This window comes from Haliotis asinina, chromosome 2 (genome assembly GCF_037392515.1).
Source record: "Haliotis asinina isolate JCU_RB_2024 chromosome 2, JCU_Hal_asi_v2, whole genome shotgun sequence".
Lineage (NCBI taxonomy): Eukaryota > Metazoa > Mollusca > Gastropoda > Lepetellida > Haliotidae > Haliotis > Haliotis asinina.
This window is the reverse complement of record NC_090281.1, coordinates 16,627,102-16,653,183: the sequence shown is the minus strand read 5'-3', so window position 1 is coordinate 16,653,183 and position 26,082 is coordinate 16,627,102. Positions and strand designations below refer to the sequence as shown.

At 38.0% G+C, this 26,082-nt stretch overlaps 1 long non-coding RNA gene across 1 annotated transcript; it reads right to left on the bottom strand.

Annotated features, from left to right (window-relative positions):
* Window positions 1-3,889: 3,889 nt before the first annotated feature.
* LOC137272299 (uncharacterized) lies at window positions 3,890-5,420 on the bottom strand. The gene is made up of 2 exons (XR_010956084.1): window positions 5,229-5,420; window positions 3,890-4,050 (listed from the first exon to the last, which is right to left on the bottom strand). It is a non-coding gene; the product is annotated as an uncharacterized lncRNA (long non-coding RNA).
* Between the last annotated feature and the right edge of the window lie 20,662 nt (window positions 5,421-26,082).

The following is a 26,082-nucleotide window of genomic DNA, read 5'->3' as shown; positions in this document are numbered from 1 at the left end:
AGGGCAGTCTATAAATAATTGTTTCTGGACCAAATAACCTGGTGATTGACATCATAGATGAATGTAATTGCTGAAAACTAATTCCAACCCATATCTTTATCTGGTACAACACAAAAGTATATCATCATCACCACCACCACCACCATCATCATCACCACCCACAACCATCATCATCGTCATCATCATCATCATCATCGTCGTCGTCGTCGTCATCATCATCATCATCGTCATCACCACCAGTACAGTACGACCACACAATGTTATAATACACACAAAACCCAAGAATCATTCATGTTACATTCTTTATATGCACAGAATACCACATATATACAGCCTCCTTATATAACTCACTCTATTTGAGAAATGACTCCCAACAAGAACTCTGGCATCTTCAAGCCCATAGGTTGGTCATCAGTTGTACCCAGTCATGGCTGGTGGCCAGGGGTGACCGTCAGTTATAAGTGAACAGGCCAACGTATATAATAATAGTAGGTATGTCCTCGTGAACAGATTATTTTCTTTCAATTATTCTGTGTTTGCCAAGCTGCGTTGCACTCTCCATCACCTGTGTTGGCCATTTTAACAAGATAATAAAATCCCTTATTACAAATACAGCCACCGGACAGTGAAGCTGCCATTATTTATGGTCACAATATGAGCAATGATAAATACAGATTATAGAAATAAACAAGGTCTCTGCCAAAGCCGCTTCAACATCAAGGGTTTCCCCTTCCAGATCTAATTAGAATCTATTCAGAAAACATGTTTTATATACATTATTTATGAGGGGTATATTAAAAAGGTAAAACATTAACGGACACTAAAAGTTTATTTTTTGCTGAGTGAAAGTCGTTTCTGAAGCCTGAAACATTTGTTTTGAGTTACAAAGACTCATTAAAGTCTGTAAAGTGTTTTATTGTTAGCATTTCATGTACCATTGGTGCGGAGTATCTGGTGTTTGTTCAACATCAATATGGCTAATGAGGGAGCCTTGCTGTTAGAGGGTTTGCTTGTCATGAGCACTAGGTCTGGGTTTGATCTGGTGTACCCAACATGATATGCTTTGGGATGCTAAAAGGGGCTTTAAACCCAGTTCACTCACTCATTCCAAGTGCCTATGTTCATATGAAAGTCTTGTGGGGTAAGTGTTTTGCTTGTCAGGAAGAAGGCCTGGCTTGAGTCCCAACATGGAGAAAACCTGTAATGGTTCGTTCCTTTTGATGTACCACCATGACATGTTGAAATATTGCTAACATGGACCTAACATGAAATTAATTTACTCACTCAAACCGTCCTAATGGGAGGAGGTCAAAGCCTAAAGAAGCCTAAAGAAGGCCAGGGTTTGAATCTCTGTATAGCTAAAACTTGTAAAGTGTCTTTCTGCTGTACCCACCATGATGTGCTGAATTATTGCTACAAGGGGAATGGAATGGAATCCTTATGGTTGAAATGACTGCTTGTAATATAGTGGGGATGGATTCAGCTGCCCACAAGGATAAAACATGTGAAGCCTTCTTATAGTGTACCCACCCTCATATGCTGAAATATTGCTGAAAGCGACATTCACCCACTCATACATTTCATGTCTCATTTCAGTGCTTATGTCCATATACACTGACAATGATAACCCCGGGTGCTGTGTAAATGATGTGAAGAAATGAAAGGTCAGAGAATCATCTTGCTTTCTGGTGAACCCTGTCATGATATGCCTGAAGACAGTCATCAGCTGCAGAAAGATCTTCACCTGACAGACCAGGCTTCTTCATACCAAGGAAAGATTAATTGATTTTTTCAAACTGATGTCAATTAATTTGTTTTTATTTTTTAAGCCAATATTCAAAAAGAAGAGAAAAAAAATAACATGATTTATAAATATGTTTTTAGCAATTCAGTTGTTTTGGGGCAAAAATCAGTATTTTAGTGTTTCATCTACCAGTATGTGAAAACAAATGGTACTTTTAATTATTGAGTCATCTAAGGATTTTACAATATATAGGCCAGTGATACACATACATAAGCCAGCTCAAACACACTGGGGAATTATCAGGAAAACATAGAATTCTGGAGAAGTTGCATACATTATTTAGGCAATGTCAGTGATATAAGCATAGATGTGGAGACTGCTCTATGCAGATTTAACTTTCCTTGCTTATTCGTTTCCATACTATTCATACATATTTCAAAAAGGGCACGAGCATCAAATTGCCACTTACTGCTATCTTATGCTGATATGTGCGCTTCATTTCTCAGTTATGAATGTCTAAAACTGTAAGGTGAAGGTCATTTATATATATCCAGCACAGTCAGATCTGTAAGTCAAGGAAGATCACTGCCTTCACTTAGATAGAGAGGCTTCATACTCACAAAGGAGATGACCACCTTAATTCAGATAGAAAGGTCTCACAGTCACAAAGGAGGTCACTGTCTTCATTCAAATGTACGGATCTCATAGTCAGAAAGGAGATCACTCCTTTCATGCAGATAGAGAGGCTTCATAGTCACGATGGAGATCACCACCTTAATTCAGATAAAGATGTCTCAAAGGAGATCACCACCTTCATTCAGATAGATGGGCCTCATAGTCACAAAGGAGATCACCACCTTCATTCAGATAGATGGGCCTCATAGTCACAAAGGAGATCATCACCTTCATTCAGATAGATGGGCCTCATAGTCACAAAGGAGATCACCACCTTCATTCAGATAGATGGGCCTCATAGTCACAAAGGAGATCATCACCTTCATTCAGATAGATGGGCCTCATAGTCACAAAGGAGATCATCACCTTCATTCAGATAGATGGGCCTCATAGTCACAAAGGAGATCATCACCTTCATTCAGATCAACATACATCTAAGTCAAGAAAGTGCAATGTTACCAGTCCACATAGACGTGCTGCAAGTCTATGATGCAGCATCATCCATTCAAGACATATATGTTGTTTGTCCACAATCAGCATCATAGCAATTGACTATAGCGAGCGAGTTGGGTTGTAGGTCCCTTTAAGCAATACACCGGCAGTATCACAGCAGGGGGACACCAGAAATGGGCTTCACACATTGTATCCATGTGGGGAATCAAACTCGAGTCTTCAGCGTGATAAACGAATGCCTTAACCACTATACAGCCCAACTTATCTAGACTGTCCGTAAAGGATCAAGTAAAAACCAGTCATAACAGTGATTGACATCACGAGCATCCATCTACATTATTGGGATATGATGTCATCAACCATGTCAGCAAGTCTGATCACCCAATACCATTGGCTGCTCTTTACTTCAATAATAATCTTGCATCAAGTGTGAGTTTCTGAGGACCGCTTATAGTCCCTGTCTTCTCAGGGTTTTTGATATCTACTTGTATCAGTTCTCACAGTGAGTCAAGATGCCCTGCGAACCTACTGCAATAGCCACAAACAGTCTGTAGATGTCACACACCACTGATCAACTTGGGGATAAATCTTATCAAACATCACATAGCCATGGGATAGATATGTTTTCAGTGTAGGTGTCGATTCAAACAAGGCGATTAAGGATTTTGTCTCTGAGCTAGGCAAGCCCATGTTGTCAGTAGTATTACACTGAACAGGCCTGGGGTGTTTAGGTTACACAACACCAAATGTTTTCCCATAGACTTCTATAGTAACCTTATATTTTTTAAAAAAATATCCAGGCTATCAACAGCCATTCCATGTACACATGGGCACAGTCTGGCCTCTAAACTACAATAAAACACAAGTTGTGGCCAACTTGTCCGGCACATTTGCCAAGCACAGGAAGCGGAACACATCAACCCCCAGCTCCGCACCGAATGTCACCTACTTCAAAATATAGGTACACACATAAGCATAACCCATGGTGATAAAAATGACAGCACTAAATACTTAAAATTGTGGTCAGTTTTAATAACAGGGTGGATGTGCTTTTAAAACACATACACATCTTACACTATTTCATCCAATCACAGCTGTCACAGGCCTCTGTCCGTTTGAGTTGTTTCCATACGGTCCTCGCTCGGGCAGCATGTGATATTGATATAGTGTGGTGGAACCTGTAGAAAAAATGGTCTGCATCTGCACAAGGCCAATCTGTGATTTATGTACTGTACATACATGAAACTTCTCAGAAAAAAAATAAAACTGCATGAAACCTCAATATTTTTTTCTGTCCAACATATCTATTATGGCAAAAGAATAAAGAGATTTGCTGCACTGATAGAGGTGTAAGAGTTACATCATGTCTACTTCATCAAAGCTTTGCAAAAATGCATTTCTGCTTTCATAGAGAAAGTTTTCAAATCATGTATATACCATGGGAGTTCACTCCTATTTCACAAAAGAAGGGGGTCATGGGTTGATTCCATACATGACTGGGGCTGCCTAGATCATATCAAACCAGAATATATTTTGAACGACCAAAATCATGGACTATAGGCCAGATATTGGGGAGATTTCACATTAAGCAGCTTTAGAATCTTGACATATGTAAGGCTGGTTGATGAAGTTTGTCAAAAAGTACTAAGTGAGGAGATGCATAATGCCTAGCTGTCTGGAACACTGATCAGAGTACCCTGCCGCCTGTTCGTCGATCAAGGCAAATGACCCCTTAAACAGATGAAATCACTTTTTGACCACAGCATGATAGGAACTTATGCTTGACTCTATTGATTCATCAAGCTAAGACTTTTAAAAACTTCCAGGAAATCAAAATTATTTACTGTGAATTGTTTTGAGGTTGTTAGACTTGACAGTTTCATGTATAAGCCAGTTTAGAGGGTACAAAGTGGAAATATCCTCATAATTTTGGAAATTTATTGGTTAACCTGCCCAAAACTGAATATTTCTATTCACAGTTAACAGTATTTGACAGTATCAGCTAAAACCAGTGTTTCTCTGCAATAATTTATGGGTTACTGGGTGACAAGAAGACATATTGTATATGGGTAAACAAGGGAGATAATTTAAAGACATCACACACTCTCATGTCAATAAAATTTCTGGTCAGACCCACTCTACAAGGATCAATTGTTATTATTTACATCTAATCAACTTCTTGGGTTCATGTACAGCCCTTAATTCATGTCTGGCAAAAAGAAATACTGCACAGTGAGGCATTAAGAGATCATGGTCAGAAACTTCCAATGGATGACGACGACCGAGTGGGGGAAGTTACCAGTCAGACATTGTGGTGTTTTAACTGGACTGGGGTACTTAAATGTACTGTATGTACCTACATATCCAAGTACTGCAACTGCTACAAGGTGGTAAGACATATCGAAGAAAAGGGCGTGTGCTTGATTAGACGCAGTCAACAACAGACTTCAGACCGGCTTGTCGAAATACCACATTGTATGTGAAGGCTTCTGTTTCTGATGTATGTGTGCATACACACCTCCCCATTCATCAACAGGCATTCTGCAAGCTGAAAATAATGTTGCTATTATATTAAATGTCAAATCATAAAATCCAAAACAGCAATGAGACAGTTGCAGATAAAACAAAAAATAATTTTGAAAGTCATATGTGTTAAAAAGGGGGAATTTTTTTTTAAATAAGGAAAGAAAATTAAGTTGATTCACATGCAAAATGGGTCAGACAGACAGAACTGACCATATGCTTCAATGTTTACATTTAAAACAAGGGTTTGTGACATGTTCTGCTGTGCAATGAACATATTTCATGATTTTCCTTATCATTTAACTTTAATTTGACCCTCAGGGGATAACCTCAGACACTCACATTGTTATAATAGTGTTGATTTTGGCTTACTTTGTTGTCAAATTCATCAGTTCCAACAAATTTAGAAGCAGGTAACCATTAATCAAAGGTAGAACTCACCATAGGGGTCTATTACCACTGTTTGGCCTCAAAACGAAGCAACGTTCATATTCACAACACTAGAACAATCTATTCCACTCAATACAGCCCCATCTTTACTCCCATTACCTTTAAATTTGCCTCCACATTCATACTGACTTGTTTCCATGGTGAAATAAACACAGGAAAGCATGTAAAGTATGAATTACTGAAATGTGCTCGAACCCTACAGGTTACACAACACCAAATGTTTTCCCATAGACTTCTATAGTAACCTTATATTTTTTAAAAAAATATCCAGGCTATCAACAGCCATTCCATGTACACATGGGCACAGTCTGGCCTCTAAACTACAATAAAACACAAGTTGTGGCCAACTTGTCCGGCACATTTGCCAAGCACAGGAAGCGGAACACATCAACCCCCAGCTCCGCACCGAATGTCACCTACTTCAAAATATAGGTACACACATAAGCATAACCCATGGTGATAAAAATGACAGCACTAAATACTTAAAATTGTGGTCAGTTTTAATAACAGGGTGGATGTGCTTTTAAAACACATACACATCTTACACTATTTCATCCAATCACAGCTGTCACAGGCCTCTGTCCGTTTGAGTTGTTTCCATACGGTCCTCGCTCGGGCAGCATGTGATATTGATATAGTGTGGTGGAACCTGTAGATGGGAAGCTGATTCAGGAGGTTCCAAGATCTTCAGGCAGACGTTCACTTCATTCCAATTAAATTTTGTAAATCTAAATGTCACTCTTTGCATCTGGAACACAGTTCACTTCATACATAAGTTCACTTCTCGTTAAAGTATTCTTCCACTTGTGGTAATGGGGTAGCCTTATCCTTAGTCTACTCAACACACTGAAGAGATAGGTTTGATTCCCCACATGGGTACAATGTGTGAATCCCTTTCTGGTGAACCCTGTCATGAATTACTGGTAAAATTGACGCAAAACAATACAATCCCATCCACTCATCATTTCAGAAAGGAACCTGTGATACATCAGTTCCTCTCAAACCCACCCACCCTTCCGAAAAAAATGTTTGATTTGACGTCAATACTAACAGCCTTATGGAACTTAAGAATTGAGATAAATACAAGCCAGGTAGTTAAAACTTGCCCTACTGGTGCCTTGGTGAGACTACACAAATGGGCAAAGTGTGTCAATCCATATTTTGAGCCTCCATAACATGAAATTTTACTTTTATAAAAACATTGTATATTGTGCCTTTTTTGGGATCTGTACTTCAGGCAATCTGTACATAGGTTCAGAGAGATTCAGGATTCTACCTGTATGTCAGCAATCTGTACAAGGTTACATTTGGTATTTCAGAAAGCTGTACAAGGATATGTATAGTATAGAGATTCAGACAGATTCGGGATTCTACCATAATCCCAAGCGTACATATTGGCTCAGGTCATCTCAAATCAGATAACACAAAATTTTGTATTTCAGCAATCTGTACAAGGCTATGTACAGAATAGAGATTCAGACAGATTCATGATTCTACCATATACCCAAGTGTACATACTGGCTCAGGATCATGTCAAACCAGACATGAAACGCTACTCCATGACATTCTTAAATCATTAATTACCACAAAGGATGACTGGGAAGTGAGTGGCTATTTCACCAGCAAACTCACAAAGTCACATGTGGAAGCAAAGCTCTGGTGGCATTTTAATTTGCGACAAGACAGCGAAGCCACAGTGTAGATCAAGGTATTTTGAATTATTGATAAATCTCCCATGATTGGATTTCGTGAGTTGGCCAGACCTCAAGCTTTCACTGACTCTGTTAGCAGTCTCGGGCATATTGATCCCAGTAGACCCTGCACAATATCCATCAGAATAAGTTCATTATAAAATCTTAAATTTAAGAGATACCCTCTCAAATTTAATCTTACTATATTGGATTTAATATTTCAAATATTGACAATGGGAGCTAAATGAAAACATTCCAACAATTCAATTTTGAGAGCTTCAGAAGAAGAAGGCATCAGTCAACTGTTTTCCATAGTAACAGATCAATATTTAACACTTGGGCTTCTATCATACCAATATCAATATTATTTTATTATATTGAAACTGCTCTGTGTCACAAGCACAACCATTCCGTCAAGATTAATGCCAAGATAAATTATTTCCTTACAAATGTTATTGCCATGTTTTCTAAGTAATTTTAAGAACACATATGTTATACATATTGTTTAACTAGCAATCGTAAAATATCACCATGATTTGACAGAGGACATAAATTCACATACAACACATCCACTCTATGTCTCCAGTGCAGTTAAGACATGATAGATCAGGGAAAGTTTAAAAGTTTGAAAACTAAACTAAGATCACAGCTGTGCAAATATGAGATTTTTTTTCCCTGAGTTTTCTGATTCCAACTTTTAGTATCTGTCCCTGATCCTCAAAGTACAAGACACTGACATGTTTATGCCCTGGAAGTATTATGTAGGCATTACATGACTGTGTTGAAAGTATGAGTCTTTGAGGTGTAAAACCAGTGCAGTCTGAGGCCTTCAGTTTCTGCCAAGAGGAAATGGAAAGATTGAGTGAATATGTTTTTCATTGCATTTAGAAATATTCCAGCAGTATCACGGCAGAGAAAACTAGAAATGGGCTTCACACATTGTACCCATGTGGGGAATCGAACCCACGTCTTCAGCATGACGAGTAGACTCTTTATCCACCATGCTACCACATAGTCCCAGGAATGGAAAGAATTGACTCAAAGCTAGACTCATAAGGAAGCCTTTTGTTTCGCAGATCTACAATATTCATGGTGGATAAACGAAAAGAACTAAGGAATCTGTACAGAAAGCAGAGGCCATTGCATGATTCTGTCTTGATCATCAAGCAGTGTGTTATGTTTTGATCAATATAAATAATGGTGAAATTAGTGATCACTACAAATAGTGTATCCTGCCACTGACAGCAGCCACTACAACACATGCAAGTCAATTACTCATCTAAAAATAATCATGGAAACCTATGAGGCATGTCCAAAGATAAAACAGCACTGGACAAAATTTGGGTAACCGAGGTGTCAGATTAGGAAATATTCTTTAAATTCAACGTAAGCACATTTGTAAAGGTTTGCTGAGGATTCTAAGATTGTAACATTGATCAAACACCTTAGCATGGACTATGGAGCTGTAAAGGCAATCTGGTCCACATTCTTTCTTCTACACGCCATGTCATGAAGCTGTAATATTGAATTATACAACAAACAAACAATCTGAAAGTTTAAATGACTTGAGACTGGTGTGGAGAAAAATGATATCTTTCTCACATCTTTCTTGGAAAGCCTTCACACTTTGACTTCATGTCAAGACTGACACCTCTTAAATCTCATCATTCTGCAATAAGCAACCGATGTCACTTATAGCAATCAAATTCCTTAATGGATGCAGCTGAGGTGCATAAGGAATGACATAAAAGTGGTGGTGGACAGGGTGACAAAGATGTAAGTCCCCCTGGACGTCATCTGTCCTCACCAACACCTTGACGTGTGTGGATGACCCTGTCCGCCATCCTGCCATTGTATGCCCCACATCACAAGCATACGCCACTTCAATCATCACTTTACTTTACACTGCTATAAATCTCCTCTGTGACTCACGAGGACTCACCGAGCCATCACCAACACACATGGTGACAGGTACTCGGCCTGTGTGAGTTGCATGTTCCTAAAAACTAACTGCAATACTTGTCAGCATAAATGTACAGCCTTGGTGACAAATGGTTGTTTTGGATCATGAATCATGAAGAGAGTCATGACTGTACTTGGTTTTATTGTTGTAGAATCTGTTCACACTATAGCTCACTTTCTTTCAAATACATTTGTGAGTGAGTGAGTTGGGGACACCAGGGCCCACTTGCCCAAAGCAATCTTAGCGCTACAACGATCTTATGCCTATGTTGGAGAATGGGAGTTTAAATTCACAGTAGTGCTAAGATTGCTTTGTGCAAGTGGGCCCTGAAGTGGGCTTCATACATTGTACCCATGAGGAAGAATCGAACACGGGTCTTCGACATGACAAGCAAACACTTTTATCAATAGGCTACCCCACTGCCCCAAACACACTTGTGAAGGGAATAAGCAGTCAGCATGATATCACGCAGCCACAAACTGCATACAATTTACCTAGAAACTGTCTATATGCCAAAAGTATTAGGATGTCTTAAGAAATGTCTGATAAATGTCCCTCTGTGCCTGTTGTAATTTGGTTACCATGGAAACTTATTGAAAATAGCAAAGAGAAAGAAGACAGACAATACAACAGTTTTCACCACTTAATGCCCTTAGGTGCAGGTGCTTTAGGAAATCTAAGTGACAAGCTTGTGGTCCTACCTTGGTGGGAAGTAGACGCTCTGGTAAGAAATGTGTGTGGAGACAGCCTATTAGAACTACCAAACTGTGTATACATAGAGACATGCATTCCAAGATACTTATTGAAATACTGACACTTAACTTGTATTGCCTATAAACAATAGTAACATTATTGTTCTGTTTTTCCTGCATCGTAATATTGCCTTATTTTAACTACGCTCGATTTCTGTTGTTAGTTAATTCTTCTTTATGTCAACTAGGTGTGATTACAGTTATTCTAATAGGGACTTTAGAGATATACACTGGCAATGGTCGGTTTATAAGTTATTTACAAATACAGTGATAACATTTCATTAAAATAATTTGTATACTTTAACTTCTATTCATGATATTGATCTCGTGGTCCTCTGAATCAGTGCATACTGGTTTATGAAAAGAAATTATAAGAAAAAAAGTAATTAGGTATTACTATTTTCAAAACAACACACAATTATGCATTATATCACACCCATCATGTAAATATATTCCTGTTATCCACAGCCTACTGTAGAATCACTCTCATCTGTAATATCCAGTTCACCAGGTCCTTGATAAAGGTCTGATTTTATTGCCCGTTCATGCTGATGTCAATCTTAACCTTCCTCTGTATAGTGAGTGAGTGAAAACACTGCGACTTAACCAGGTCTACCAGTTATCTAATGGGCAGTTCTTTCCTTTTAAAGCAGTTTCCTTAATCTGGTAATCAACATGAAACCAAATTTTATAGCACATTAAAGCTCTATCATTCCAGCAATCATTTGGCCTTTATTCCCGTCCTGTCTCCTGCAGCCATTCCTGGCACCGCCATCTGCTCAACTCTCCACTGTGTCAAGACAAGGATTAACTCCCTAGTACATACTGGCTCTGGGTAAAATGACTCTCACTGATCTCACCGCCAGATTAGGTTGATTTTTGCAGCACCTGGGGCAACGGATGAGATAATCCTGGATGTTTTCTAATTACTTCTGATTACGCTCATAAAATTTCCTGAGAGAATCTTATGAAAACAGTTGATTGATTTATCAAGGTCAAAAAGTCTAATTAACCTTGAAAATATGTTTAGATCAATACCTGGGGAAGATTGCTGCCGTTTTGAAATTAAATGAACCGAATACAAGTGAAACTCTACACTTCTATCATCAAACATAAATCTATAGACAAAACAATTTCTTTTTCTCTGAATTGCGAGAGAAAATTGATTGAAAAATGTTAAAAATGTATGTATCAGATATAAAAATACTGCCAGATTTATTAGCTAATGCAAGATGACTCATATATCAATTTTTTTTTAAGTTTTGAAAAAAAATATATAAATAAAAAAACACAGAAAAGAATTGCAATAGTGAGAGAGGTCAGATGACCATTAGCAATGGAGCCAACCAAAGTAGCTCTCTTGGTAGTAATGAGGAGGTCATTTGTGCAGAAGGCCATCAATAACCCTCCTCTGGAGCACTGGTCAGTCGGATACTTTCAATAATGACCTGATATTAATGAGCAATTAAACATGGATTCATTAATAATCATTTTCAAGCAATTCTGTCCACTTCAGCATATTTGCTGCAGGTGCTACCCCATTTGTCAAGGTCTGCTTAACTTTTTGAACTTTGCAAAACTAATCCCACCTTCCCTGGTAATTTCTCTTCAGATATCATTTGATATGATTAATAGAGCCATGATGAATAAACCTACTGTTAGGTAATTCAGAAACAGTCAAACTGTTACATACACATGGCCACACTTTTACTATCACATTGTTCCGTTCATGTGATCTCAACTTGACATCACTGTGTGCTTTACTGGACAAAATGTCCCATCATTTTAGTGTTTCACACATATGATCAACACAGTAAAACATGTCAAAGACATGTGAGTGAGTGAGTGAGCAAGCAAGCAAGCAAGCAAGTGAATGGGTGAGCGAGTGGGTGAATAGGTAAGTGAGAGAGCTTTTAGTAATATTCCAGTAATATCATGGCAGAGGGTACCAGAAACGGTATTCAAACCCAGGTCTTTGGCATGGTAAGCATTTGTGCTCCAACCCATAAACCCTGTCATAAACATCACAAACAACTTTTCAGCGATGAATTGTATATTGCATTTCGAAATGATCCTTGACAGATCATGATTGTACCAAAGTAGACAGCAAGGAGTGGAATAATGCTCGAAATAACCTCTTGACAGTTCAAACGTTGAAGTAACCTTTGAAAATTGATTCATAATTACATATATCAGGAATAATCTTGTTCATTTCATACACGTCTGCTCTTTCACTACACATGTTTCTGATTAATTATTGATCTATATGAGTTTCTGTTAACATTTATAATCCTCAACTTACAAACATCCATATTTGTTATTGATATTAATACATCTTACAGTACAACAAATAGCAAGTTTTCAAACTAATTTGAAACATGACAATATCTGCATTTGTTTCATCATATTTTCAAGCCTCGCACTTCTTTGAAATTAGTGCCTCGTGTCAGATGTCTTCAAGTGGGATCTTTTGGGTCAGAAATATACATTTATCACAGTTTTTCAAGACTGGTCCTTCAGTGACTAAAGCCTCTTCATCCTAGAACTAACTCATCACTCTCGGTATTGGTGTCCACGCTTGTTTACTAAGAGATAATTAATTAATCTTGACAATGTTGGCATTGATCAGTGTCTCCCCAACAGTCATTACTGGTGTCGGCTAGCAGCCCTCGAACAATTGCTCTCTTTCACATCAAATAGAAATATAGTGGCAGAACAATGAGAATAAAACAGGCACCTCTTGGACAATCATACTAAACTGCTTCACGTATCACATGCCTAGATTACCTTCAATACTTCCACATCTGGGCCCCAAAAACATAGGCCAAGATTTCAATATTTCCGTATGAAAATATTCATACAGTGGTCATAAATTCCAATCAAGATTAATTCTTTGACGTCACAATTATCTCTTAATTTAACAGATTGGAAATATCTCTGTCGTCAATTGCTGCAGAATGCAGATAACCTACTTGATTTATTCACTATAGTCTTTGAGATGTCTTCTTTGTGACAGGTTTTTTGTCCAACTTGGGTATTACCAAGACAAAAAGATGTTTAACAATGAGCCTTGAAAAAATCTACTTGTATCTCTAGTACGGTTATGTTGTGTTGAAATACATTAGCTGTAAATTAAATTAACTGTGAATAGCCGAAGTGAACTTTTTGTATCAACTTATCATTCTGTAAATACCATATGAATTTAGCATTTGATAAAAATTTATTTACATTGAAATGAGATGAAACGACAATGGCAGCAAAATATAACTGCATGACCTCATTTTGTTTATGTGCGAATTTTGAGTACAATGTCATTGAAATTAATCTAGTCATTTCATGATTTTGTTTTGCTAAATTACCACTAAAATTAGTGTGAGAAAGAATATCTAAGGTGCATTAACTGTTCTCAAATGAAAAATTAACCACTAAGATGAAAAGAATTGCACCCCCTCCTGTGTTGCTAAATATTGATTTGAGGACCAGTTGTTTTCTTTTCACTCCAAATACTAAATGTTGACTGCAAAATTCTAATGAGATCATGATGCAGTGATAATTTAACCACATGACCCCCTTCCCATTTTCTCTGTCCCCCATCTTCTGATCCCCTTCCTCTCCTGACCATTTGACCACCTGGCCAGGGGCACCTGCTGTGTCCCAGTACAGCACCAGGGCTTATCTTACATCATGCTGCTTACCTCAAGCCTAATCTAAATAAACAATCCCAATTGTGAGATAATGATGCTCTCATTTCCAGACTATTGCAGAAGTTCAAAGTAAAATCTGTAGCTGAATCTTGTCGTAATTATCTCCATCGAGATAGGTGACTATTGGGGTAGTTGACGAGAGTTTGAAAATAAACAGAAGACTCCATTCATGTGGCTCGTTACACTGTAAATGAGGGTAAGGAAGATTGCTCTAATTATGACCAGCAAACAATCTTCCCTACAAAAGCGATTAATTTGCTTGCTTGCTTTTTTGATCAGTTTGATCTAGACATCACTTTACTGAGGAATATCTCATTTGATCTGTACGATATCGCTGATATTTCAATGTGCAATCTATTAAGCCCACCACAGTCTCCTCATTCCTGCAAGATGAAGTACTCAAGTTCAAAATATGTAAAATCCCCATGAGATCAAGACCAGGGACATTTAGATTCACACATTTTACAAATATGTTATTACAACCTTTATAATCATTTCAGTTTCACATTTTCAATTTATTTTCTATTATCTCTAACTGCATGGGCACATACGTGTGAACTGAGATTTCAATTCAATGTCGTTTTGTTATAAAAAAAAAAAAATGGCAGTTATCCAACTTGACAAAAATGGCATGGTCACATGTTCTGTCAAAGAGAGCTTTTTCTACCTTGACATTTATTGGAGAATCATTTTCATCTCTTGTAATTTTATGTATTTCATGCTTGTAATTTTACTGCGTGGATTAAAGCTATGTGGTAAGAAGATGTTCGTAGGGCTAGGAACGTTTCGAGAATAGCTAGCCTGAATGACAACAGGAAGACTAACACTACTTTGTAAACAACTTGTTATTCTCCCAAGCCTGCTAAAACTTTTTTTTTGCATCCTCACTTATCCTGATGTTTCTTAAAACTTCTGAGGAGAAGCCAGTATCAAATAGCCATCATTAAATAAACAACGATTGCATAAATTAGCTTCTTTTCAGATAAGTAGGCTTACATGTATGTAAGAAGTCAGTATCAATATTCCGTGGCAACATTCCATGTGATGAGGTTTTATCAGAATGGCATCGTGTGTCTCTTTGTGAAACCTAACACCATATTAAACATCTCACATGTAATAGTTCATGGAGTTTCCTATGGTTTGTTTCAAATAATACAATATTCATACTCTGAACTTCAGATTTGTCTCCCATTTCATGTAACACTGTTCAATATACAACCATGCAAGATGGCCACAATTTCCTTTCAAAAGTTACAATCCAGGGTCCACTTGTACAAGGCGATCTTAGCACTAAGACTATCTTAAGCCTATGTTGAAGGACGGGAGTTACAATCACTGTAGCGGTAAGATTGCTTCGTGCAAGTGGGCCCAGGAGAAAACATTTAAGATTACAGTAAATACATACACAAGATTTGCATCTATCATCAAGATTAAATGCTTCAATACTGCTATTATCATTATTGTAAAACCATACTCACACCTTTGTATTGCACACAAGAAGAGTTGCTTTGCATGACAATTCCTTAACCACATAAATTGTCTGAACATCTTAAAGCCTGACATATCAGAATCAGAATCCAAAACAAACAAATTTGACTAATACACCTCATAAAGACAACAACAGTAGACAAATTAGACCAATGATTGTGATAAGAAGACTCCTTAAGTCAACATGACAGTCCTGATAATGAGTGAATTAAGAGCAGACGTAAACAAAGATGGACAAGGCCGAGGATGCTAGGTATGACATGATGAGAGTCCAAGTAATGGAAGTTGACTTGACCAAGGTTGGAGTCTGGAAGAAGAGGTGACATAGGGGGAGCTGTTTCCTGTGAAGCTGCTTGTCCATGACTGTGTTCTAATTGTCTATGTCACAGTCTAGACTGGTCATTCAGTGCCCATCAATTTGGCATGGAAAAATTTGCATATCACCAGCCGGGTTAGACATAACTTGGAAGAGATGACGGTAAGAAGACCAACATAATTAGGACTATCTGACCACTACTGACCAACAGTCCTTCAGGACCTGTCCAAAGCAGACGGCTTACAGAACAATTGGTGTGTCACAAATGGTAAACTGTCTGCCAATGTTAAACATCTAGACAGTTGATAATCATTTTAGCATATGGCTGAAGATTGCTTCAGAAACCCTTGTGAACTCACATGTCTGGACAAAAAGTATTGATGTTTATTTCAAACTCATGACAGAAAACATTCAAGAGGCCATATTAACTACAATTGTAATTAAATAAACAGATTTTACTGATATTTAAAATGCAAGACACAAGGAATTATTCCAAGAAAGATTGAATGTTTGGAGGCTATATTCTCCAGACGCTATATGTTAGTCCGATGAAATACCGCACTTGCTTGCAGGCTTTGTTGAAACAAAAAAAGGAAACACAACTGGTTTTGTGGTGCTTCCTGGTGAAAAACTAATTCAGGAAAGACACCAGAATGATGAAGATGGTTTCAGGGGTGAGTTACTGTGCAATTTTTTCCCTATTGTTTTTGAGAAACTGAATCAAAGAGTTTTTGCTGGAAACAGATCCCAAATGGCTTAACAGTTCCTCCTCTAAAAAATCTATGACATCCAAGTAATATTTATAGGATAAAAAAATGAATTGTGCCATTAAGATGACAAATTTGAGGACAGAGTTGTTAGAATGACACAATAAAGATTTGTAAACTTGTATGTTACATATTCATGGTTTGAAGGATTAATGGAACCTGATTTACATCACATTCAGATCACACTTCTTGGATGTATCATAGTTTTTGTAACATGATGATAGCAATATCTGAGAAACCATGAAATCACAAACACCTCTTTTCACTGGTTTCAGATTCTAAATTTGATATCAAAGATTGATAATGCCAACTACGATGAACATTAAACTTTTTAGAACTGTGAGAATGAGTTCCCAGTTTTACGTTGCTGAACATAGCTGCAAATAACAAGAAGAGTATACAAGATGACATTTAAGCATAGATTGAAATGCGTCACCAAGTGAATACCAAAGTTTAATCTGCTGATGGTATTTTGACAGTACCTGAAATAAGAACTTACCGTCATGAAGATGGAATTGATCAGATCCTGAAAAGGTCATTAGTTTCTAGACATGAAAATTACCATTCTCTGTGTCTCGCACACTGGGTTCCTCCACAAGATCAGCTTCATCCTGACACAGACTTACACAACACTGGGTTCCTCCACAGGATCAGCTCCACCCTGACACTGACTTACTCAACACTGGGTTCCTCCACAGGATCAGCTTCATCCTGACACAGACTTACTCAACACTGGGTTCCTCCACAGGATCAGCTCCACCCTGACACTGACTTACTCAACAATGGGTTCCTCCACAGGATCAGCTTCATCCTGACACAGACTTACTCAACACTGGGTTCCTCCACAGGATCAGCTCCACCCTGACACTGACTTACTCAACACTGGGTTCCTCCACAGGATCAGCTTCATCCTGACAGACTTACTCAACACTGGGTTTCATCACAGGATCAGTTTCACCCTGACACAGACTTGCACTTTGGTCTCTTACAACCAACACTAGATCTTGGAGAACTACTGTACCCCTGAAACTTGAGAGGGTATATTTTCTCTGCTCAGTGACAGCTACCACTCTTACAATGCCTAAGGTTCTAGTTTTTTTCTCAGTGCATAAATGAGATCCCTGAGCACTGCATTATCCTTGATGGGTAATCTTTGGGAAAAACACTATAAGAGAACATCAGATAAACTTCCCCCATAATTTCTTCTATCAGTCTGTGAAATGGCTTTCCACAAATTTCCATTCTGACCCAATGATCCAGATTTAACAAAAGGAATCTGTTTATCTCTAAAAACAGCATCAGTTTATTCCTGATCTTGTACTGTAATGTTTCCAAAGGTATTCTTAGTGTCTATGAAGTACGAAAACTCACCTTAAAATATCCTGAAACAGATCTCTTTAGGCTTAGGAGGGAAAATAGTAGTAAAAACAATATGAATAGATCCCTGGAAATCAGAGACGAAACCAAAAATATCTGAAAAGTGTAAGCATATCTTGGCCAACTGGAACACTTACACAACACTTACTTGCAACTGTAAGTGAGTTTAGTTTTACACTACCTTTAGCAAAATTCCCACACTGTCATGGCAGGGGACACCAGAGATGGGTTTCACACACTGTACCCATGAGGGGAATCAAACCTGGGTCTTTGGCATAATGACTGATGACTTTAACCATTAGGCTATCCTACTGTTCCCAGTTGCAACAGATACTGATTTCCAACATACTGTGGTGAAGGATTGTCTCTGAACTTGTTTTAGTACACACGGTCTTAAAGAAGTAATATATTTAAAAATGATTCTCTCAGCTAGATACGAACAAAATGTCACCTTAGCCACAAAAACTGATGTTCAATGCTATACCTAGTTCAACTAGTGCCATATGCTGGCATGTTAATTGTTTGTGAACAATTGACTAGCCACTGCAAGTGTTTATGATGGCTGACAACTGTGAGTCAGGAAATGCTCCTATTTCTGAACACCTGGTGTCATCACTAATTCATAGTGATTCATAAAACATTCAACCAGCAGGTGATTAATTATGAATATGAAAAGGATTCAGTTACTATAGTTGGTATCAATATATCTGGAGGTCCTATGTAATGGAAACATTAACAGAATCTGAAAAAAGCCAAGTGAAATGAACGCTCTAACACCCATATAATATAAACCTCAGTTGGCAGCCACAGATACGGAAGGTCATCTATCGGGGATTTATTACATATATATATGTCTGCACATTAGCAGCTGCACAGCTGCAAGTGCAGCTGTTTTTCTGTTTCGTCTCCAATGACATGATCACAGATGACAATATTTTATGCACTTTTTATTGCATAAATTAAACAGCAGATGACAAACTATTTGCCCTCTCTCCCAGGGTGCTCAATAAAGTTTGTTTTGACGTTTTCTTCCAACACACAAGTGTAATGGTGTTTGTTGTAGAGTCATATCAATGCATAGTGTTATAAGAAACCAATCCTGACATGATACTGTTTGCTTGTGACCTGTTCTCAGCTAGTTAAATCTATCGGAAGTGCAACTTGATAACAAGCATTTCATTTCAAAGCTCTTATCTTAAAAATTTGAACTGCTGTCTGAAATGAAACTTTGGGCGTTTTTACCGAACGAGTTACTGATTTGAACCAAAAAGCCATCTGAATCTCACACGCAAGTTCTGTTTTTACAGGAAAAATATCTATCAGTTTCACTTATGTTGCAAATTTGATATTCAATCCCTAAAAGCATGAATAATTAACATCCATAAATAGAAATAATATTGTTCTTATGTCTAATACATACAAATTGGAAAAGTGTCTCTTGAGACTAAATCCTTGAAAATTATGAAAAAGCTATTACATCGCAGCCCACTGTGTACAAAATAAACATGTTGAGATATTTCTTCCTAGAGTTTCGCACCAACATGACATCATCTATTCACAATCTTAACCAAACTGCCAAGTTTCAGCTTGAAACTTGACAACAATGTTTCAGATTTGATAAACCCATCCAACATTTTAGAAAGCCAATTATCCTAATTAAGAGGATTTAATTAGTAATTGTATCGAAGGAAGTCGGAAAATTGGTGAAATCTGACGTCGGTGCGTCTACACTCACATTAAGGCACGTGTTTGTCACTGAACCTCACTTTTGGTCGGGAAAAAATGACAGTAAGCTTTCACATGCAGCATGACTGCAGATTTGCATGTGTAATCTGTAAGTGAAATTCAAGATTTTAAAACTAGTAAATGGATTTGGAAGTTGAAAGTTTCCTACAAAAACCTGGAGGGAGACACGAGACGCAGATGGCACACCCTCCAAACTGTCATTATAAAATTCGCGCAGATTTTGGAAATCTGTCAGTGCAAATAACACCACATCTGGGGTTGACAATATTGGCTTGAGGAATATTTCTGAAAATATTATAAACATCATTGAAAGTGATCAGGGAAAGCAATATATGTTCAGAGCTATTACCATCATGGAATCTTGCATGAATATACACCAGATTCAACTAGACCCATATTTCATTGTCAGTAAGTTCAGACAAGAATTAATAAATACCTGCTCTACTAAAAGATAGATTAAAGGAAGATATCACAACCCTATCACAATACTGCAGTGATGACAACATTCAGGTAACATTGTCTCCACGAAAAAAAGAGAACAAATTTGCATAAAACGAACTGAAATAAAGTTTAATTAGAAACGCACCAAGGAGTAAGTTGACACCTCTTTGTCAGAATCGTGGTACGTATTGTGAACATTCAGTGTCACAATGACCTTCCTGTGTTTTCACTAACAGCTAGGCTTTACAAGGATGCTGAAATATTAATGAGTATTCGTAATTAGGGTGATAAAATGCTTCAGGGAGAGAGTCAGGTAGTCTCTCTGTCTCACTTCGTCTTTAATGCATGCAGTCAAACTGAATACACTAATCGAGTTACTGCATCAAAACCAGCTCCTAAATTGCATTATAATATGGTATGATTTCTTGAGACACTGAAGAGACGATGATGGTATTTTTACTGTCTGAAACTGCCGTTCCATGCTTGAACTCCTGTACACATCATTGCAAAACTTCAATAATTAATGTTCAGATCGTGAAACACGCGTAGTGGATGTTAAGTGCATGACCTCTGTTGTGATGGGTCATCGGATATCTAAGAATGCTCACTATTAACCCCTTTCTTGCTCTTTTTGCCTACATTTCCATTAATATTTCAAGCAATTATCATCTTTTGACACACGTTATCTTCTGAAGTAAAATTTCAATCAAGAGTTTGTGTGCAGAACTTTGAGGCATTGGACATGGGTTCTGGGTTACGAATGGTGCCTCCAGTTTATGTTAGTGGTAAGGAGTGAAGAACTGGATCAGATGTCACGGTTGGTGACTTTTGTGATTGACTATCACTGTAACCCTTGGTATGGATTGTTGGTTATAAGATTAATCACAGGATTGTCTGGTCCAGCATCAGTCCAGCATTTATAGGCCATCAATATGTAGATGGAACATGGCTTAGTAAGGAGTTACATGACAAATAAAACAGATTTAAACTAGTTAATAAATAAAGCACTGTTTCAGATATATTAAAAAGATATGGAGAAAGTGTTTCAAATGTGATAAAGCCAAAAAGCTAAAATTAAACCCAAAATGTATTTGGATGCACTGTTTCAGGTATATTGTTAAGACATGGAGAAAACATCTGTACAGGGATCACTGATTAATAAAACATGTCCCTGTGAATACACAATGTTTTTCAAAAAGTGGTCAGAGGCAACTTAGTCCCACACAGGATTCAACCACAAAAGCAGGAGAATTTATACTTGGCATTATGGTTTCTTAGTAAAGTTAAGTCCTATTTCGGATTCAAACCCACACCCTCAGGCACCTTATCGCCAGTTCAATGAAACAGCTGCCTTACCTGCTCAGTCATTTCTCATTATAACATGGTGTAATCATAGCAGTTGTACCTTGCCAAGGAAATGCTATAGTAACTAACATATGTCCTATTCTTTCACCTGGTCTGGAGTAAGAAAATTATTTTAGCTAACTTTAATTCTATCATGCAGATCCAGAAAGAATATCGGATGAGCCAAGAAGGCTTCTTTGTGATGAATTATTATCTCCATATGAAGAGCTTGATATTCTGCTATATGGAGCCACCAGTCTGGATACTGCATTTATTCCCCAATAAGCATGGTGATAGCAATATGATGGTGTTTGTACCAGACAGGGGTGTATTTTTGTCAAGTCCTCATCTGCATTCATCCCCATCATTGAAGCACACTGTCATTGTGATGTTTTCATTTCCTTCACTTGGACTGGCTGCATGCATAATACCTGTACTGAGATATGGGAGACAATAGCAGTCCTGGCACAGACTGAAACCCTGGTCTCCAGTTAGAGTCATGATGTTCCTGAGACAATTTCTGGTTATACTGAGACAGATATTCATCTGATGCCAATGGGGTTTTCGTGATGTTAATCAAGTTTTTGATTTTACTTTCTCAACTAATAATGAAACCAGGCAGGTATTTTCTGATAAGACCAGAACAATTCTAATTCTTGTCTTACAAATCTTTGTCCTCAGAAAACCTGAAGTAGTCCTTGCACAGACGGAAACTCTGGTTTCCAGTTAGAGTCATATTGTCCAAGAGAAAGGTGTCTGCGGATTCAACACTCATATAGTGACAATTTCTGGTCATATTCAGACAGATCTTCATTTGTTTCCAGTGAGATTTTTGTGAGAAAAATGAACCTTTGTAGCTTTTCTTTCTCATCTTTACTAATAATTAAACCAGGCATCTATTTTTTCATAATGTTAGGTTTCCATGGAAGAGAGTGAATTTAGTTTTATGCTACACTCAACAATATTCCTGCTATATGGCAGCGGTCTGTAAATAATCGTGTCTGGACCAGACAATCCAGTGATCAACATTATGAGCATTGATCTGCACAATTGAAAACCAATGACACATGTCAACCAAGTCAGGGAGCCTGACCGCCCAATCCCATTAGTTGCCTCTTATGACGAGCTTAGTTGCCTTTTAGTGCAAGCATGTTTTCCATTGAATGTGAAAAAAAACAAATTCTGATGGATCTTCTTGTTCTGACAGTTTTAGAGGATCTTCTTGATCTGACAGTTCTGAGATGTGATTTCACTGTCCAGTCCTAATAACTTTGCACGCAAGTGATTGGTCTTTGAGACATATATTTATAAATTAAAAAGAACAAACTCGTTGACAAATTTAGAATGATGGCAAGTCTTGATACTGCACATCAGTATGGGTTGTAACTGTGTAGATATATATGTTTAAATAAGGTAAGTTTATGTCTGGTACTAGAAGCTAGTCTCACAGATGATGCCTGGAGTCATCACTACAAGGGACAATATAAAGGCATAGATGATGATAGATAAAGATGCTGACGATGCACAAAAAAATAGCTGAAGTCTGATTTCATTGGCCACCAAAGAACATTCTCGATTGTGTTGTAATATTTCTCCTAAGGGGAGAGCATCAATAGCATACTGTTTTCCCTGCCTGTACCTCAACATGGGAGGCCTGCACTTACCAAACTATGCAGATTTGGGTGATGATGTACGCCAGATCATTAACTTATCTCCTCTTGTACGTGAGTTTGTTCCCGTCTGTAAAGGTGTATGATTTCCCTAAAGACTGACCGCATATGAAATGGTGCAAAACACAGATGAGTTGTCAGTGAAGATGTCTGGACCTGTGCTGGAGTCGGGTAGAGGAGATGGGTTGTCTTCTGTTGAAGCCCCTGGAGGAGTACAGACATTGTTAAAGGCCCACCACAGTCCAGACACTTCCAGAAATTACCATACTTACCGAGGTTTTAGGTTTTGATCAGCTCCTATAATAAACTATTCCCCTAAAGATGTATTTAGTTTAGTTATTTAGTTTAGAGTTTCATCAAATTGGTTAATGCAAATTTTGTTTTGGATTGCAAATAAGTTGATGAATGTTTGGAACTTTTCAAAGAGTAACATGAACACAAAGCATGGCATGATGACATTCACACGTCTCCCAACTAAAAAGTCTACTTTATGACATCCCAGTGGAGTAGGACGGGCCTAGTCATGCTCATATTGCACCAGCAAATATTTACTCCCAAAAGAGGTGCTGTTGTTGCCTGCTCAGCTGCTCACCATTAGTGATATTAAGATTTGTATGGGAGCAACAGAACATGGTGGATTATCGCAACATCAACATAGAACACAATCATCATCATCAACAACATCATCATCACCATTACCATCATCATCATCATCATCATCATCACCGCCATCATCATCATCATCACCGTCACCACCACCATCACCACCATCATCATCATCATCACCGTCACCACCACCATCACCATCATCACCACCACCACCATCATCATCATCATCATCACCACCATCATCATCATCATCATTACTGTCACCACCACCATCACCACCATCACCATCACCACCACCATCACCACCACCATCATCATCATCATCATCGTCACCACCACCATCACCATCATCACCACCACCATTATCACCACTACCACCATCATCATCATCATCATCGTCATCAACATCATCATCGTCCTCGTCGCCATCACCACCATTATCTTCATGTCAACATGATTAACAACAACATTATCATAAACAAGAATATCATCATCACAACTGTGGACATCACCAAAATCATCTTCATCAACATCTTCAACAATAACATCAACAGTAGTGGCATCACCATTTCAACAGGGTCACTAATGATGTTGACATAATCCTTGCATTTCAGGAATGTGTTGGCAGTCAAAGGTATTTGGGAAATATGAATCTGCAGACTGTTTGAGATTTTCTCAAGTTCTGACCTCCATTTGTCAGTGGGTCTTCACATAAATTCCCATCAAAAAGCCATTTTGGTTTGAAGGTATGCCCTTTGTTTGAATGCTATAACACAGTATTGATGACTGACATAGCACTATTCTTGAGTCCTAGAACCTTCATTAGAGCATAATATCAAGAATGTCAATGCTTTAACACAATACACCAGGTTGTGCATGGAGCTATGTTTTATCAAATAATGTCAAGTTTTCACATATCTGTATCTGAGCCAGTTTCCTCCACTGCTAACATACCAATTCAGGTGAACTCAGGTGAATGAACGAGTAGGGGCGCACTTGGTCCATACAATCAATAAACTGGCCACAAAACATCACTGGACATGTTCACTTATCATTTAACATGTATTTAATGTCATGCTCAGCATTGTTTTGTATGCAGGGAGTAAGATTACGGTCTGTACTTTTTGTACAACTAACCAACTTATAGTCATCCGCTGTATGCATGATTTTGTCCATCCTCCTTTTAAAAAATACCCCAAAATATACCAATACAATAAAATAATTGTAAAATTCTGAAGCAGATGTCAGAGAAAATTGTGTCTTAAACCATTGTTACATTACAAATTATACATTCCAGCATTGTGTTATTGTAGTTGCAGCATCTGGGGTATGTATTTGAAATGGTAATGACAATGACAATGACTCTATGGTTGTACCATAGTACAACTGTCAAGTCACCAACAAGTTTTCTCTCAGATTTCTATGGTGAAACCCTATGTGCTCAAACAACATTCACATGCATATAATCATTACAAAACAGGCAAGAGCCTTGATTACAATTTACCCTTTGGTGCATAGAGCTGACCTAGACGACTCCCTCTGAGTGTAGGGCCTTCAGTACAATATAGCATATAGAGCATTGAACCTGCAGTACAAAATAACTTATAGAAAATTAATCCTTCAGTACAATATAGCCTACAGAGCATACAGCCTTCAGTACAATATAGCCTTTAAAGCACATGACCTTCGATCCAATATTTCATTCAGATCACTGGGCCTAACATACAAAACAACACTTACAATCTCTTGGGTTTGAACATTCACTCATTAGATCAGAAATTTCAGCCTCAAAAAAATTTATTCTCCAGTGTATAGTCTTTTAATCCACCTGATCACCAACATCATCCTCACCAAGTATTTTCATTGATGAACCTGAGAACAAAAAGCCAAACATTTAATCCCATTTTAAATCCTGATCATTCCTGTTATTATCGCTGCCTATCATTGATGGGCGTATACCCAGCAAGTTCTGTCATGTGAATCGGGTCTTTATGCAAATGATATCCGCAAGTTGAAGATAGACTATGAATGATGGTCATTATCAGCTGCCAGATCCGCTGCAGCTTACAACCAATGGCAAGTAATGTTTCCCTCAGATGGCCTCCTTAACCCTTAAAAGCCAGCAAGGTGTCAAAACTCTAATTTAAATTACAAATATGAGAACCATCACTCAGGTTTGAAGGTTTGGTGCAGGGCTACACTCTAATATTGGTCTAAACAATCCCATGGGTCGTATGCACGCCACATGAAAATAGACCACGCTTGAAATCAATCGTGGCTTTTGCGATAGGCAATTCTCTGGAGTAAGTGTCACTCTCCTGGTTTTGAGATAGATATTTGTGTCTGTGACAGCCAATTACAGTGCTGCA